This window comes from Oryctolagus cuniculus, chromosome 3, assembly GCF_051225735.1.
Source record: "Oryctolagus cuniculus isolate XC-2025 breed Fujian yellow rabbit chromosome 3, ASM5122573v1, whole genome shotgun sequence".
Classification (NCBI taxonomy): domain Eukaryota; kingdom Metazoa; phylum Chordata; class Mammalia; order Lagomorpha; family Leporidae; genus Oryctolagus; species Oryctolagus cuniculus.
This window is the reverse complement of record NC_142869.1, coordinates 137,354,898-137,372,728: the sequence shown is the minus strand read 5'-3', so window position 1 is coordinate 137,372,728 and position 17,831 is coordinate 137,354,898. Positions and strand designations below refer to the sequence as shown.

Genomic DNA, 17,831 nt, shown 5'->3' with positions numbered 1-17,831 from the left:
CTCAAGTAACTGTTTTTTAGAAGTACCCTGAAGACGCTGTCACTCATGTCCCTCATGTCACTGACTTTGTGTGAGCTGTTCCCTCACTAAGCAATATGGGTTGCCAAGTCTCTCCTATTCTCTCTAGGACTATTCTCTACAATCTCCCAGAGCCTTATCCAAAGAGCTCAAGATTTCCCTAGGGGAGTCTTTACAAACAGCACCTTGCCTCTTTGCCACAGCACTCCTCCCCACCCCCAACAAAGTGGTGAGATCCCCAAAGGGCAACTGTCAGATGTCTGAGAGTAAAATTGAGTGGAACTGCAGAAAGAATGAGTTTAGATTCTTACAGGGACATGTAAAAACTTGGGATGACCTTCGTATCTATTAGGTTGTAGCATATGGTCATCTTTTATAAGTTAAAAGTAGTAGATCATCAGCAAGTTCATTCAACTTTCTATAAACCGAAATTGCCTATGCCGTGTTAAGTCCCCGCTTGCCAGGTCAGCCATGAGATGGTTTGGCATTGGGATTCAGAACTGGTTTAGAGTTCTAGCTCTGTCTACTAGCTATATGTGTCTGTGGACACATAATGTGACCATTTGAGCCTCACTCATTCATCCACAAAACAGGGGGTCTAGCATTGCCTTCTGCTTAGAGTACTTGTGAGAATTAAATGAGAATTTGCATAAGGGGCTGAGTTCACAGTAAATACTTTCTAAATTGACACTGTTGAGCACTCAAGACAACGATATAGGTGGCTCACTTTGTAAACACTCTACAGAAATTACTTTTAATTACCCTGTGTATAGCTTAACAATATAACTGATTTGTACTTTGATTGCTGTGTTGATGAACACAATCTCTAGATCCTAAATACAATAAAAAAAAAAAAAAACCTTGTCCTCATTTCAATGCCTTTGTTGCGTTCAGGGTGGGAAATGTCTGCTTGTTTTCCTTTTTTTTTTTTTTTTCTTGACAGGCAGAGTTAAACAGTGAGAGAGACAGAGAGAAGGGTCTTCCTTCCGTTAGTTCACCCCCCAAATGGCCGCCATGGCTGGCGGGATGCACCAATCTGAAGCCAGGAGCCAGGTGCTTCCTCCTGGTCTCCCATGCGGGTGCAGGGCCTAAGGACCTGGGCCATCTTCCACTGCCTTCCCAGGCCACAGCAGAGAGTTTTTCTTTTTCTGCTTCCTTCCTGCATGGTCTATGTGCTACCATTATGACCTACAAAGATTGGAACAGAATTACTGTAGACTCTAATGCCTGCCTCATGTTTTCATCCACTCTATCAGATTCCCAGACTCCCATTAACTCCCTCCAAAAGCAAAAAAGTAAAAAAGCAATGGTGGGGACCAGTTTGTTGGCACAGCATGTTAAGTCGCCACCTGTGACGCCGCATCCAATATGGGCACTGGTTTATATCCTGGTGCCTCTTCTGATCCAGTTCCCTGCTAATGCACCTGGTAAAGATGTGGAAGACTGCCTAAGTACCTGGGCCCCTGCACCCATGTGGGAAACCTAGATGAAGCTCCTGGCTTCTTCCTGGCCCATCCCTGGCTGTTGCAGTCATTTGGGGAGTGAACCAGCAGATGGAAGAGCTCACCCTCCCTCCCTCTCCCTCTCCTAACTCTGGCTTTTAAATAAATAAATATACGCATACTTGAACAGGTGAGTTATAAGGATATTCCACTTGCAAGACTACAATAAAACCATCCTGGGCACTGAGTCACCGCAGGATGGCCATGTTTCTCCATGAGGTGTCTCCCTACTTGACCTCGATGTTTACAAAGCCACATGGAGCCTCAAGCCTGAGTCACCGACTGCCTCACCTGCTGACTCTGCTCCTTGGTGCTACACCAAGACATGAGCAGATCAGTCTGGGAGGCACAAGCCAGGTCCAGCCCCTTAGAGTGCACTCAGGGTACCCATCTTTCCCTGCAGCTCCTTTCCTGGCCCTTTAGCAAATACCCATTAGATTCCGTGGTTCTCCCTTTACCCACTTCAGAAACAGCATGGTGGTTTGTGACTTTGAAGAATAACTTCTCTGAAAGGTTTACATTTAGATTCCTGAGAGAAGATGACCCATTCCCCAGGGTGATCCCGAGCACTAGTGGGAACCACAGTGCCAGCTTATATAGGACTTCCCCTCCCAGTCCTGGACTTCCCCTGACTCTGGCTAGAGGAAGTGCTCAAGCTGGGAGATCGAGGCCTCTGATCATTGTTTAACCCAACCATGACAGAAGAGAGAATCACGATGGCTTGGCCAGAGAGCCCTGGAAAGCAGTGCTAGTTCCCAGATCTGTATCCCTTCTTCCTGGCTGTCACCACTCTCAGCTGTGGGCCAACCCTGCACCTGTGCATGGTAAACCCAAGGAACCTGTGTAGTGGCTGGGGTGACTCAGCCTCCACTGTCCTTGCTTGTTCTAACCTTGTACCCGCCTTTTGATAACTGGTTCCACCTGGTGATGATTAACAGGCCCAACCTGTTTCCTGATCCCACTGTCTTGATAATTTGCCTGCTACTTCTGTTCCAAAGCTCCCTAGGACTAGGGCCTCTTTCTCAAAACCCAATATGAACTGAAAAGAACAGACCCTTAGAGCACTGCGTGCATGGAATGTGGGGCAGTACAGGAAGGGACCTGTGCTCACTGCTGGAGATGGAGGAATAGCAACTATTCAGAAGGGAGGAGACATGGAGGAGAGAAAAAACAAAGAGAAAAGAATGAGTGTTATGAAACATCCATGAAAGGGAGTATGAAGGAGAGTCACCTGGGTCCTAGTCAGTTTTCTTGGTTTACTCAGAAAACATAATGTCCTCAACCAGTTGGTCCCATTGGTAGGCACCCAGCACTTAGCTCTTCTTCCCTCTTCAGGTAGTCTCCAAGACAGAACACAATCTGATTTTCCCACCTGATTGATCAGGGGGCATCCAGAGCTTTGTGAGATCAAGCAGCCCCTATAGGAAACAAGCAGGAAGCATTCCTTCCCCATTGTTAACTTATTTTTAACAGAGGGTGTGCACCTGCGAGGCCGAACGACACTCGTAATTACTATCTTACAGAAATGTGTTGCTTGTCTCCACATTCTCACCTTCTCCTTAACACTGCCAAGCATGTCTTGCCCAATGTCAAGATTTCAGACTAATGCAGTGATCATAATGTCCTTTATACCACTGCTTCCATTCTTCTCACTTAAGCACAGGGGAGGGATCTATTGGCACATGTGCAGAACAGCTAGGAACAATGTAATTCAGAGAACTGCACCGGGTAGAGAAAGTATTTCTACATGTGCTATGTGTCCTGCCCAAGCGACTTTTGCCTGGAGCTCATTTTCAACCTGAGTCCCATCTCTCCACATCTCTTCTCCTTTAATGTCACCACTCAGTTCCCACAGATTTGTTATCTGCTTTTCAAACCCAACAGCCATGCTTATGTCTCTTCTGGACAGAAAATGCTTCTATCAGGGAGTCTTGGACATTTATACTCTTCATTCCACCTCAACTGACAGAGGACCAGCCATTAGGCTGAATAACTCCACCTCTTCCACCAGAACCAGCTGCATCCCATGTGCATCACCTTCACCAGGATCAACCTCTCCTCCCTTCCTTTCCCACATCCAACAACACCAACAGCCTCATTAACATGAGGGTGTCCATGGGCCAGGAACACCAGTGTAATCATCACAGTAACCTCAAACGCCATCATTGTTTCTCGGGTGCTAAGCAATGGTGTGGTACATTGGAAAAAGAAAAGGAACTCCAAAGTCAGGCTGAGATACTTTCAAGTTATAACTGAAGTTCTTTTGCCAGACCGCAACAAGCTCCTTATTTTGAATGCTATTCCTTATTTGTAAAATGGGGACAATACCTTCCTTACATGGTACAGGTTGGGCGGTTCTAACCCAAAATATGAAATCCGAAATGCTCAAAAATTCAAAACTTTCTGGGTGCCAACAAGATACTACAAGTGGAAAAATTCCACACCTGAATTCATGTGACAGTTTGCAGTCCAAATGCAGGCACACTAGAAATACTGTAAAGTCACCTCCAGTCTATGTGTATAAGGTATATAAGAAGCATAGATAAACTTCATGTTTAGACTTGGGTCTCATCCCCAAAGTATTTTATTAAGTATATGCAAATATTTCAAAATCTGAGAAAAAAATCTGAAAGACTTCTGGTCTTGAGCATTTTAGATAAGGGACACTCAATCTGTATTTGCAGATTAAGCAAGATAAAGTATGTAAAATCTCAGCACAGTAGTGGCTCCCAGTAGGTACTCAACAAATGGCAAGTTCTATATATTGTTGGCACTCAATAGACAAAAAACAAGTGGCTGAATAATCAACCTTTCCTTGGAGAGCAAAGGGAAGCACGTCTTTGTAAGGGACATTTTTTGTGAGCTACAAGTTTGCAGAAAGAAAGTAGTTGTTAGTGGCCGAAACATTTCTCCAAGAAAAATCTTATGCAGAAGGTCAATGCTGCAAACAAGACAAAGGAGCTGCTTCACTTGAAGCAGGGTGAGAGTCCTGTGACGCTCCTACTCAGGCCTATTCATCATGTCCCACTTTGCTACTGTGACCCTGGGACCCAGATACATTGTTTGAAAACCATAGATCTAGGCTATTTATCAAAGCTAGCTTTACTATCTTCTTGATCTAAGTTCCACATTTTTTTGCTAATAATCTAAATGGAATCTTTATCATTACATCATCTAACTCATTGTTCTTGATACATAGAAGAGCTCCCTTTGTAGATAAGTAAACTCTCTTAGAAATTCTTCAGCTTTTCAATTTATCCTCCTGGCATTTTCCAAGTAGATAATCACGTTGGTTACAAATAATGATCTGTATCTCCTCATGCCCAATTTTTTTATTCATTTCATGTATTAGTGTACGTACCAGAACTTTCAAAATAATGTTACAAAACACTGGTCATGATATACATCATGGTTTATTCTGGACTTTAAAACAAAACTAGGTTTCTTCTAGTCAAGTTATTCCTATTTTATTGACAATGCCCCAACCCCTTGAGATTCTGATTTAGCTACTCTACAGCAGGTCTCAGGCATTGGAAATTTTTTAAAGTTTCCCATGTGGTTCTTATGTTAGAGTTAATTCCTCATATTCAGGTAATTTACCATGGAGTATGATTTACCTTATCAGATTCGGAAGAAGTTGCTGTTGTTGGCTGTTTAGGGTTGTGTTGTTTGTTTTTTGGTTCAGGAGTAGTGTTGACATGGTCTGTTGAGATGACTGAAACACACACCACAAACATACAGGGACACCCTGTTTTTCTTATTGGATATATTAAAGTGATGGGTAAGACATTCTTAAATTCCTTAGTTGAACTCCATTTGGTTTATTGCATACTTCAGTCCAGTTTGCATTTGTATTAATAATGTAGAATGATGTCTTCTTAGGTATTCCATCCCCTGTTTTAGGAAACCGAAGCACAAAAAGAGTAAAAATTTTACCAGGGGAAACATGGGAGAGCCAGGATTTGAACTTGGGCATTTTGGCACTAGAGAACATATGTTAGGGCACTGTTCCATCCTGCTGCTCTGTGCCATCATGTGCCACTTGGGTGAAATTGGATAACAGGTTCCTTAGTATCTCACTTCTTCACTTTGCTCAGTTGTGAGATGAGCATAATAGTTTTGTTAGGATGATTACACGAATTAATATTTGTGAAATCTCAAAACCTTTCCTGGAACTGATTAAGAATAAAATTAAGTGCCTGTGGGTGGGCATTTTTTTTTTTTGATGAGGGGGGTGGGTATGGGGAGATTTTGTTGGTTTCAGATATTTTCCCAACAAAATAGCCATTGTATTTATTTCTTTTGTTAAAATATTTATTTATTTATATGAAATGCAGAGTGCCAAAGATAGTAGGAGAGACTGAGTGAGTGAGAGAGAGAGAGAGAGATTTTCCATCCACTGGTTCACCTTCCCTATTCCCCAAAATATGCACAGTAGCTGGGCCTGGGCCAGGCAGAAAGCCAGGGGCAAGGAACTCCAGAAATTCATATTATTTGAGCCACCAGCTTCTGCTTCTCAGATGCATTAGCAGGAAGCTGGGTCAGAAGAGGAGTAGCTGAGACTCAAAGCAGGCACACCAATATGGGATATAGGTATCTTAAGCAGCAGCTTACCCTGCCCACTGTGCCACATGCACATTCTATTTAATCTCTTAATGCCACTAATTTTTAGCTTAATAAATAATTTGATTTTTCATGCCTATTTTCTTGAGTGTAATGTTTCATTTATGTAGTTTTAATTCAGTCATTTAAATTAATAGCAGCAAATAACATAAATCTCCTTGTGTTTTTTATATTAAACCATTTTTTATTTGTGTTATTCTTAATCAAACTACTTCTGGGTTGCTATCCCAATCCCCTTGTCACAGTCAGCCCCTTTCTCACCACCATTATTCCCTCTCTATATTTGGTCTCTGGGGTACTAGCTGCACTGGGGTCTCTATTCCAAAAATAAGTATTCTCGATTTAGTTTATGTCTTCCAACACATGGTAATTACACATAATTGTAATGAGGAAAGTGAAATTAGAGGATTTTCATTAGTTTTCTGATCTAGTTACAGAATACAAGCTCACAAAGGGACAATTGATAGTTCTTCTATATGCAAACAAAAAGTAGTCAGAAAACAATGAAATAATTGATGCCATTTGCCACAGTAGCAGGAGGAGGAGGAGGAAGAGGGAAAGAAGAGGGTATGGAGAAGGAGCCATGCAGAAAGGTAGGAAGGCAGGAAGGAAGAAAGGAAGGTGGGAAGAAAGAAAAGAAGGAATGAGGAGGGGCAAATAGGAATAAACTTTTAAAATATGCCAGAACTATAAAGAATACTTTCAAAACACTTTAAAACTCTTCTGAGAGACATTTAAAAATAAAAACAGCTTGCTTAAAATGGAAAGCTATTCCTTTTATCAGAAGAGGAAAAGCTAACATTGTTAAGACTGTCAATTCTCTCTAAATGAATATGTAAATAGGCTGCAACCCCAATAAAAATAGTAATCGATTTCTAAAAATCAGAGAAGCTGGTTCTAAGATTTTTGAATGAGTACCAAAATTCAAGCTTGGCCAGAAAGAAATTTCTGCAAAGGAAGCCCAATGAATTAGGCAACTCTACCAGAAAATAAAGCATACTGTAAAGCAAAAACAATTACGCTAGATGAATGAATCATGATATAAAATACAGAATTCAGCTCACACAGTCATGCAAATTTGGTGTATGACAAAGGTGACATTTCAAAGCAAATGCATAGTTCAAATAACAGAGATACAATTCACAAAGGATAATTTTTCCTTTACATTTGATTTTTTACAATGTTACATATTTATTATGTTACAATATTCATTATAAATGTTATACTCTTTTAAATAAATGAATCTATAAAAAATTAGAAGACATAGGGGATTATTTTATATTTTGGACAGGGAAAGACCTCTTTAATTATTTACTGAGCACATAGCCGCTATTTTGCTGAAAGCCTTTTACAAGAACCTGAGTGCCAGCATGCATGATTTCAAGACATACTACAGGGTAGATATAATCAAAAAGCTTGTTACTGCATAAGAACAGACATGTTGACCAACGGAACAGACTAGAGACCCCAGAAATTAATCCATGCATCCACAACCAACTGATTTTTGAAAAATAAGCTAAAATCACTCCCTGGAGAAAGGACCACTTTTTCAACAAATGGTGTTGGGAAAATTGGATGTCTGCATGCAGAAGCATGAAACAAGACCCCTACCTTACACCCTATACATAAGTAAATTCACAAGGGATCAGAATCTGAATCTAAGACCTGAAACCATCAAATTGCTGAAGAAAAACATAGGGGAAACATGGCAAGAAATTGGCTTAGGCAAAGACTTCTTGAATAGACACACCCCAGAAGCACAGACAATAAAGACAAATATAGGCTGGCGCCATGGCTCACTAGGCTAATCCTCCACCTTGCAGCGCCGGCACACTGGGTTCTAGTCCCAGTCGGGGCGCCGGATTCTGTCCCGGTTGCCCCTCTTCCAGGCCAGCTCTCTGCTGTGGCCAGGGAGTGCAGTGGAAGATGGCCCAAGTGCATGGGCCCTGCACCCCATGGGAGACCAGGAGAAGCACCTGGCTCCTGCCATTGGATCAGTGCGGTGCACCGGCCGCAGCAAGCCAGCTGCAGAGGCCATTGGAGGGTGAACCAACGGCAAAAGGAAGACCTTTCTCTCTGTCTCTCTCTCTCACTGTCCACTCTGCCTGTCAAAAAAAAAAAAAGGAATAAAAATGACATTTTAAAAAAAAGACAAATATAGACAAATGAGATTGCTTCAAGCTAAGAAGCTTCTGCACAGCAAAGGAAATGCTCAACAAAGTAAAGATGCAACTAACAGAATGTGAGGAAATATTTGCAAATTATATATCTGATCAAGGATTAATATCCAGGATATACATGTAGCTGAAGAAACTCAACAACAAAACAAACAATCTAGTTAAGAAATGGGAGAAGGACATTAACAGGCATTTTTCACAGGATGAAATATAAATGGCCAACAGACACATGGAAAGATGCCCAGGATTGCTAGCTATCAGGAAAATACAAATAAAACACACAATGCAGTTTTGCCTCACACCAATTAGAATGGCTATAAGCTAAAAATTTTTAAAAAATGCTGGCAAGGATGTGAGGAACCAAGAACCCTAATACTTGTGGGTAGGAATGTAAACTAGTGCAATCATTATGGAAGACAATATGGAGATTCCTCAGAAATCTGAAAATAGATCTATAATATGACCCAGCCATTCCAATCCTGGAAATTTGCCCAAAGGAAATGAAATCAACATACGTACCCCCATGTTCACAGCTGCTGAACTCACAATAGCTAAGATATGGAATCAACACAGATGTACATTGACTGATGACTTTATAAAGAAGCTGTTGTATATATACACAATGACATATTACTCAGCCATAAAAAAAGAATGAAATCCTGTCTTTTGCAACAAAATAGATGCAACTGGAGACCACTGTTCTTAGTGAAAGAAGCCAATCCCCAAAGGACAAATATCATATTTTTACTGATTTGTGGTAACTAATAGAGCACAAAAATGTAATATATATGAGTGAAATTGACATTTTGAGATTTATTATTATTTATACTCCTTTTCTATAATCTTGAAGAACAGTGGTTTTTTCCCTCTATCTAGTGAAGAGTTAAGCTTGTGATTATAAAGAAAATTTAAAGTATGTTATTGTGGGGCTGGTGCTGTGGCACAGTAGGTTAATCCTCTGCCTGTGGCGTCAACATTCCATATAAGTGCCAGTTGTAGACCTGGCTGCTCCTCTTCCAATAAAGCTATGGCCTAGGAAAGCAGTAGAAGATGATCCATCACAGAGGGTTAATGCCCTAGCATGAATGCCCTAGCACCATATGGGTGCCAGTTCGAGACCCAGCTGCTCCACTTCCAATCCAGCTCTCTGCTATGGCCTGGGAAAGCAGTGGAAGATGGGCCAAGTCCTTGGACCCCTGCACCTGGATGGGAGACCCAGAGGAAGCTCCTGGCTCCTGGATTTGGATTGGCACAGCTCTGGCCATTGGGGCCAAGTGGGGAGTGAACCAGCAGATAGAAGACCTCTCTCTCTCTTTCTTTCTCTCTCTCTCTCTCTCTCTCTTTCTGTGCCTCTCCTCTCTGTGTAATTCTAACTTTCAAATAAATAAGTAAATCTTTATAAAAAATGGTCATCTAAAATTTGATATTAAAAGGAAAGGTTTCCAAAAAAAAAGAAGAAGAAGAAGAACAGGAAGAAGATGGCCCAGGCACTTGGACCCTTGGACCCATGTGGGAGACCTAGAAGAAGCTCCTGGCTCCTGGCTTCAGACAGCACAGCTCTGGCCATTGCAGCCATTTGGGGAATGAACCATCGGATGGAAGACCTTTCTCTCGGTCTCTCCCTCTTACTGTCTGTGGCTCTGTCAAATAAATAAATAAAATCTTTTTAAAAAATGTATATTATTGTAAAAATTTTTAAAAATTAGAGGGTGGGAATGAGGGAGAGGGGGAGTAAGATGGAGTATTATGTTCTTAAATCTGTATATGTGAAATACAATAAAAGAAAAAAGTTGCTCTGAATCCAAGATGGCTAAATAGGGTATAGCCACACTAACTTAAGCTGCTGTGGTATATGAAAAGAATAAAGAAAATATTATATTCCCAGACATCTGCTTGACAGAAATGTTTGGTGAAGTGAAAATAAAAAGCAACAAAGACTCTGTAGGACAAGAGAGGGGCCAGAAACATCACTGCAGCCAGCTGTGTGGCCCAGCCAGCTGCTGCCTGTGAGCCACCATCTTACCAAGTCAAGGTAGGAAGAAATCACCACATACCCAGCTGTTTGCAGCTTTATCTGAGAGGGAAGTCCACAGTCACACATTGACTTTTACTTCAGCCTGGAGAGCTGACTGGGGTCTGAGCAACATCCTGGCTCGGAGCAAGGAAGCCGCCTTGCTTTTCTTTCCTTCCCTACCCCCACCGACACAGAGCACCATACTCGGCAGCGCACAACGCATCCCTATCCTGTTCCTAAAAGCATCACAATCAGAGTCAGGGCAACATTTGGGCAAATGACAGCTCCCCTGTATCCTGAAACTGTGGGAGTTTTGGGGCATTATCTCTAGAGCTAAGCTCATGCAATCTACGTGAGCAAGGTGGAGTCACCTTAGCTTCTGGGGGCTAACACCAGAAGCAGCCCATAAAAAACTCCACTTCTGCCTTGGGGGGTCTGGGTTATGATCCTGCAACACCAGGACTGTAACAGTTTGCTCTAAATTTCCCAATGCCACTGGAATTTATGCTGTGACCTAGGGAAAAGCCTACCTGCATTCCACCTCTCTGGACTCATATCCTCAGAATAAATCACTTGCATGCCTTGCAGTTGCCCCATAGGACTGGAACAGGGTTCACTTCACATCTCCTAGTCACAGGACTGGGGCTGTTGGTATTAGAAGCCACAGAACCAGCTGGACTCGCCTAGCAGGACCTGAGGAAGGGTCCATCTGTATGACATAGTCCTAGAGCCACAGCAGTTTATGCCACAAGCCCCACATTGCTCAGGTTTGCCAATGGGACAAGGGGGCAGCCATCTCTATCTCCCTCAGCACCAAGAGCAAGGCCCTGGCTATCACATTCACCAGAGATACTGACACTGAATTCTCTGTGGACCAAAGATACAGACCCAATGAAACTCTTACTCATCTCAAAGTCACACTTCTATCCCTATGAATGGAAGCAGACTAGTCCACTGTGTCACTTATAGACAGAGATGACATTAAGACAAAAGAAATCACTCAAGGGACTACACTACTGCACTCACCTAGAAGCAAAGCCAAAGCAACAAGCCAAGTGATACCCTGCATTCAAGGTAAACCATAAATTCCTTTCTAATAAAACCTCCTCCATAAAGAAGAAGGGACAAATATACAGGATGGACAGATGTCAACATAGGGACATAGAAGACATGAAGAAGCAAGGTAGCATAATGCCTCCAAAAGAACACAATAGTCCCCTAGAATTAGATCCTGAACTAAAGGCAATCTATGAAATGACAGATATAGAATTTGAAATAATAATTGTAAGGGGGCCGACACTGTAGAGCAGTAGGTTAATCCTCCACCTGCAGCACTGGCATCCCATATGGGCGCTGGTTCTAGTCCTGGCTGCTCCTCTTCTGATCCAGCCCTCTGCTGTGGCCTGGGAAAGCAGTAGAAGATGGCCCAGTGCTTGGGCCCCTGCACCCTCGTGGGAGACCCAGAAGAAGTTGCTGATATCGGATCAGTGCAGCTCCAGCCATTACAGCCATTTGGGGAGTGAACCAGCGGATGGAAGACCTCTCTCTCTGTCTCCCCTCTGTCTGTAACTCTACTTCTCAAATAAATAAATCTTAAAAAAAGAAATAATACTTGTAAGGAAACTAAAAAAGATGCAAGAGAACACAGATAGACAGATTAAAGAAATGAGGAAATCAATGAATGACAATATCACTAAGGAGACAGAATTCATTAAGAACAAAACAGGGGCTAGTGCTGTGGTGCAGCGGGTTAAAGCCCCATACTGAAGTGCCAGCATCCCATATGGGTGCTGGTTCTAGTCCTGGATGTTCCTTTTCCAACCCAGCTCTCTGCTATTGCCTGGGATAGTAGTAGAAGATGGCCCAGGTCCTTGGGCCCCTGCACTTGCGTGGGAGATCCAGAAGAAGCTCCTGGCTCCTGGCTTCAGATCAGCTCAGCTCTGGCCATTGCAGCCATTTGGGGAGTGAACCAGCAGAATGGAAGACTTCTCTCTCTCTCTCTCTAGCTCTAACTCTCTTCGTAATTCTGCCTTTCAAATGAATAAAATAATTATTTAAAGAAAAAACAAAATAGAACTTTTGGGGATGAAATCGTCAATCAGTAAAATAAAAAATACAATTGAGAGGTTTAACAGCAGAACAGACCACGTGGAAGAAACAATTTCTGACCTCAAGGATAAGAATTTTGAAAAAAAGAAAAGACAAAATAAGAGAAAATATTTAAAAAGAATGAAGAAAGTCTATGCAAAAATATAGGATACCATTAATCGACCAAATATTTGTGCTATAGGTATTCCTGAAAGAGAAGAAAAGGGAAAAAGGCATTGAGAACCTGCTAAAGGAAATAATAGTTGAAAATCTCCCAGGTTTTAAAAGAGACTTGTACACCCAGATACAAGAAGCTCAAAGAACCCCAAGCAGATGCAACCAAAAAAGATCTCCTTCAAGGCATATTGTCATCAAATTGTCAAAAGTTAAAACCAGGAAAGAATCCTAAAGACAGTACGTCAGGTTACATATAAAGGAAAACCAATTAGAATTAACATCAGACTTCTCAGCAGAAACTCTACAGGCCAGAATAGAGTGGGATGATATATTCAAGGTCTTAAAAGAAAAAAAAATTCCACCTAAGAATATTTTATCCAGCAAAGCTATCCTTTAACAGTGAAGGGGAAAAAATTTCCAAATAAGCAAAAACTGAGAGAATTCACAACCACCAGGCCATCCTTCCAAGAAGTTCTGAAGGTAATTGCTCATTAGAAGTAAACATGAAACACATGTCACCACAAAATTCGCTAACAGAGAAGATAGAATCAGTATCCAACCAACACAGTGGCAGGTCTTAGTTTTTATCTATCCATACTAACCTTGAATGTAAATGGATTAAATTCACCAACCAAAATACTTAGGTTGGCACAATGGATTAAAAAACCACAACCCCACTATATGCTTACAAGAAGCTCAATTCACAAAGATACACACAGGCTGAAAGTGAAGGGCTAGAAAAAGATAAACCAGACAAATGGAAACCAACAGCAAGCAAGCATAGCTGGCTTGATTTCAGATAAAACAGACTTTAAATCAAAAACTGTCAAAAGACAGAAAGAAGGACATTATATTTTGATAAAAGGTTCTATTCATCAAGAAGACATAACAATCATAAATATATATGTGTCCAACACAAGACAACTCTGCTAAAAACAGCAAATACTATTAGACCTAAAGAGAAAGATAGACTCCCATTCAATAATAGTGAGTGACTTTAACACCCCACTCTCATCAATGGGGAGGTCATCCAGAGAGAAAATCAATAAAGATACACTGGAGTTGAAACATAATATCAACCAAGTGTACTCAAGAGGTATTTCACAGGACATTTTACCCAACAGCTACAGATTACACATTCTTCTCATTAGCACATGGAACATTTTCTAGGATAGACCACATATTAGGCCACAATTCAAGTATCAGCAAATTTAAAAGGATTAAAATCATACCATATATCTTCTCAGGCCATAAAGGAATAAAACTAGAAATCAACAAGAACAACAAAGCACTCATAAAATACTTGGAAATTAAACAACATGCTACTGAAAGATCAATTGGTCATTGAAGAAATTAAAAAGGAAATAAAAAATTTGCTTGAAATAAATGAAAATGAAAACTTGATATATTAAAACTTGTGGAGTACAGCAAAAGCAGTAACAAGAGGGAAATTTATAGCATTAAGTGGTTGCATTTAAAAAAACAGAAATGTTTCAAATTAAAGATCTAAGGATACATCTTGAAGAGTTAGAAAGCAAGAATAAACCAAACCCCAAATCAGCAGGAGGCAAGAAATAATAGATATCAGAGCAGAAATAAATGAAATTAAAAATAATAAAAAATACAAAAGAGCAACATAACAAAAAAGTTGGTTTTTAGAAAATCAACAAAATACATAAACCTCTAGCCAGACTAGCAGAGAAAAAACTCAAATAAATAAAATTAGAGATGAAAAGGAGATATAATCAATACCACTGAAATACAAAGATCATAAGAAACTGCTATGAAGTATTATATGCTAATAAACTAAAAAACTTTGAAGAAATGAATAAATTCCTGGATTCATATAACCTACCAAGATTAAATCAAGAAGATATAGACAACTTAAACAGATTCATAACAAGCAATGAGATTGAAGCAGTCATCGAAAGTTTTCCATCAAGGAAATCTGGGACCTGATGGCTTTACTACTGAATTCTACAAAACATTCAAAGAGGAAGTAACTCTAATACTCTTTGAACAATTCCAAAATATTGAACCAGATGGAATTCTGCCAAACTTTACTTATGAGGCCAGCATTACTTCTGATACCAAAACCAGACATGGGACAAAAAGAAAACTACAGACCTATAACGAATATAGGTTCAAATATCCTCAACCAGATACTAGCAATATGATTCCAAAACCACATCAAAAAAGGTCATACATCATGATCAAGTGGGATTTATCCCAGAAATGCAAGGGTGGCTCAACATTCACAATCAATAAATCATATTAATAGAATGAAGAAGAGAAACCATACTGTCATCTCAATAGATGCAGAGAAAGCATTTGATACGATTCAACACCCCTTCATGATAATTGCACAAATTAGGTATAGAAAGAACATTCCTCAAAATTATAAAGCTATATGTGACAGACCAGCTGCCAATATCATACTGAATGGGGAAAAGATGAAAGCACTTCCCCTCATATCTGGAACAAGACAAGGATGTCCACTTTCACCACTCTTATTTAATATAGTCCTGGAAATTTTAGTGAGAGAAATTGGGGAGGAGAAATAAATAACAGGCATATTTAGGCATTCAGATCTGGCTAAAAAGCCCATGAGAGGATTTCAGGCATAGGAAGCCAAAAACACTGTGGCAAAAATGACCTAGATGAAAGATCTCTGTGAGTGAGATCCTGGAGGAAAGAACAGGCCATCAAAGAAGGAGGTTCCTTCCTCTGAAGGGAGGAGAGAACTTCCATTTTGACTATGACCCTGTCTAAATAAGATCGGAATTGGTGAACTCAAGAGGCTTCCATAGCATTGGCAACTCATGACAAGAGCCTTGGGTGATCACTGATGTCATGAATAAGAGTGTCAATTGTGGCTGGCGCCGCAGCTCAATAGGCTAATCCTCCACTTGCGGCGCCGGCACCCCGGGGTTCTAGTCCCGGTCGGGGCGCCAGATTCTGTCCCGGTTGCTCCTCTTCCAGTCACTTTCCTCCTGGGACACCCACATGGGTGTGGAAGGAGACCCCAGCCTCTTCCTGCACCCTGGTGTTCCGACACAGTGGGCACAGTGTGCACGGTCCCTCCCGCCCACTAGGTCCAGCCCCGCCACTCCCTTAGGCTCTCTGCTGTGGCCCAGGAAGGCAGTGGAGGATGGTCCAAGTGCTTGGGCCCTGCACCCGCATGGGAGACCAGGGGAAGCACCTGGCTCCTGGCTTCGGATCAGTGCACTGCGGCCATCACACCACGCACCAGCGTACCGCGCCAGCCGCAGTGGCCATTGGGGGGTGAACCAACGGAAAAGGAAGACCTTTCTCTCTGTCTCTCTCTCTCTCTCTCTCTCTCACTGTCTACTCTGCCTGTAAAAAAAAAAAAAGTGTCAATCGTATAATCAACAACAGGAGTTACTGTGCACCTGCTCCCTATGTAGGACCACTGTCCTTAATGTGTTGTACTATGAGAATTAACAGTAAAATTAGTCTTCAAATAGTACTTTATACTTTGTGTGCCTGTGTGGATGCGAACTGCTTAAATCTTTACTTAGTATAGAATTTATCTTCTGTATATAAATATAATTAAAAATGAATCGTATTGAGGGCTGGCGCTGCAGCTCACAAAGCTAATCCTCCGCCTTGCGGCGCCGGCACACCGGGTTCTAGTCCCGGTCGGGGCACCAGATTGTCCCGGTTGCCCCTCTTCCAGTACAGCTCTCTGCTGTGGCCAGGGAGTGCAGTGGAGGATGGCCCAAGTACTTGGGCCCTGCACCCCATGGGAGACCAGGGTAAGTACCTGGCTCCTGCCATCGGATCAGCGCAGTGCACCAGCCGCAGCGCGCCGGCCGCAGCGGCCATTGGAGGGTGAACCAATGGCAAAAGGAGGACCTTTCTCTCTGTCTGTCTCTCTCACTGTCCACTCTGCCTGTCAAAAAAAAAATGAATCTTATTGAAGAATGGGATGGGAGAAGGAGTAGGAGGTGGGATGGTTTGGTGGTGGGAAGGCGGGTATGGAGAAAAGAACCACTATGATCCAAAAGTTGTACCTATGAAATTTATATTTATTAAATAAAAGCTTTCTATAAAAAAAGAAATAAAGGGTATCAAAATTGGAAAAGAGGAAGTCAAATTATCAGTTTGGCAGACGATATGACATTGAACATGGAAAAACCTAAACAGTCCACCAAAATGCTGCTAGATTGATAAAACAATTCAGTAAACTTTCAGGTTACAAAAAAAAAAAACACATAAAAAGTAGCTTTTCTGGATGCTAATGATGAGTTCACAGAAACAGAAATCAAGAAAGAAATCCCATTCACAATAGCCATAAAAAATTAAATATTTAGGAATAAATTTCACAAAAGCAGTAAAAGATCTCTACAATGAAAATGATCATTTATGAAAGAAATTACCAAGCACACACTAAAAAAGGAAAGATATTTCCTGCTCATGGTTCACAAGAATCAATATCATAAAAATGTCTATACTACCTAAAGCAATCTACAGATTCAATGCAGTCCCTGTCAAAATATCAATGACATTCTTTACAAAACTAGAAAAAGCAATCCTAAAATTCACATGGAATCACAAAAGACCTAGAATAGCCAAAGCGATCCTGAACAATAAAAATCAAGCAGGAGGCATTACAATACCTGACTTCAAAGCATACTAAAAAGTTACAGTAATTAAAACAGCACAGTACTGGCATATAGATCAATGGAACAGAGAGCCCAGAAATCAATCCACATACATACAGCCAACTGATTTTTGACAAAAGTGCTCAGGTCATACAGTGGAGTAAGGATAGTCTCTTCAACAAATGGTGCAGGCAAAACTGGATTTATATATGTGGAAGACTGAAATTAGATCCATGCCTCTAATCATATACAAAAATGAACTCCAGATAGATCAAAGACCTAATTTCAGACAAAAGACTATGAAGTTGCTGGGAAAAAAACAGAGGGAACACTCCAATGCACTGGTATAGGGGATGAGTTCTTCAACAAGACCCCCAAAGCACAGGCAACAAAAGAAAAACTAAACAAATGGGACTATATCAAACTCAGAAGCTTTTATACAGCAAACAAAAGTGCAGACGTCCAACAGAATGGGAAAAATTATTTGCCAACCACCTATATGACAAAGGATTAATATTCTTAATATATCAGCAACTTAAAAACTCAACAACAACAACAAAACCAATCCTGTTGAGAAGTGGGCAAAGGACTTCAATAGACAGTT

General features: G+C 41.1%; 1 protein-coding gene across 3 annotated transcripts in view; it reads right to left on the bottom strand.

Moving 5' to 3' along the window:
• Positions 1-17,831, bottom strand: part of LOC138849197 (uncharacterized) — a 106,286-nt gene that overhangs the window by 46,641 nt on the left and 41,814 nt on the right. The window contains exon 3 of one of the 3 annotated variants that reach the window (XR_016230951.1): positions 4,959-5,414. The exons of the other annotated variants lie outside the window; for them this stretch is intronic. The gene's annotated coding sequence lies outside the window, so the exon portion shown is untranslated. Of the gene's footprint in view, positions 1-4,958; positions 5,415-17,831 lie in introns of those variants that run through there. 3 annotated transcript variants of the gene reach the window in all.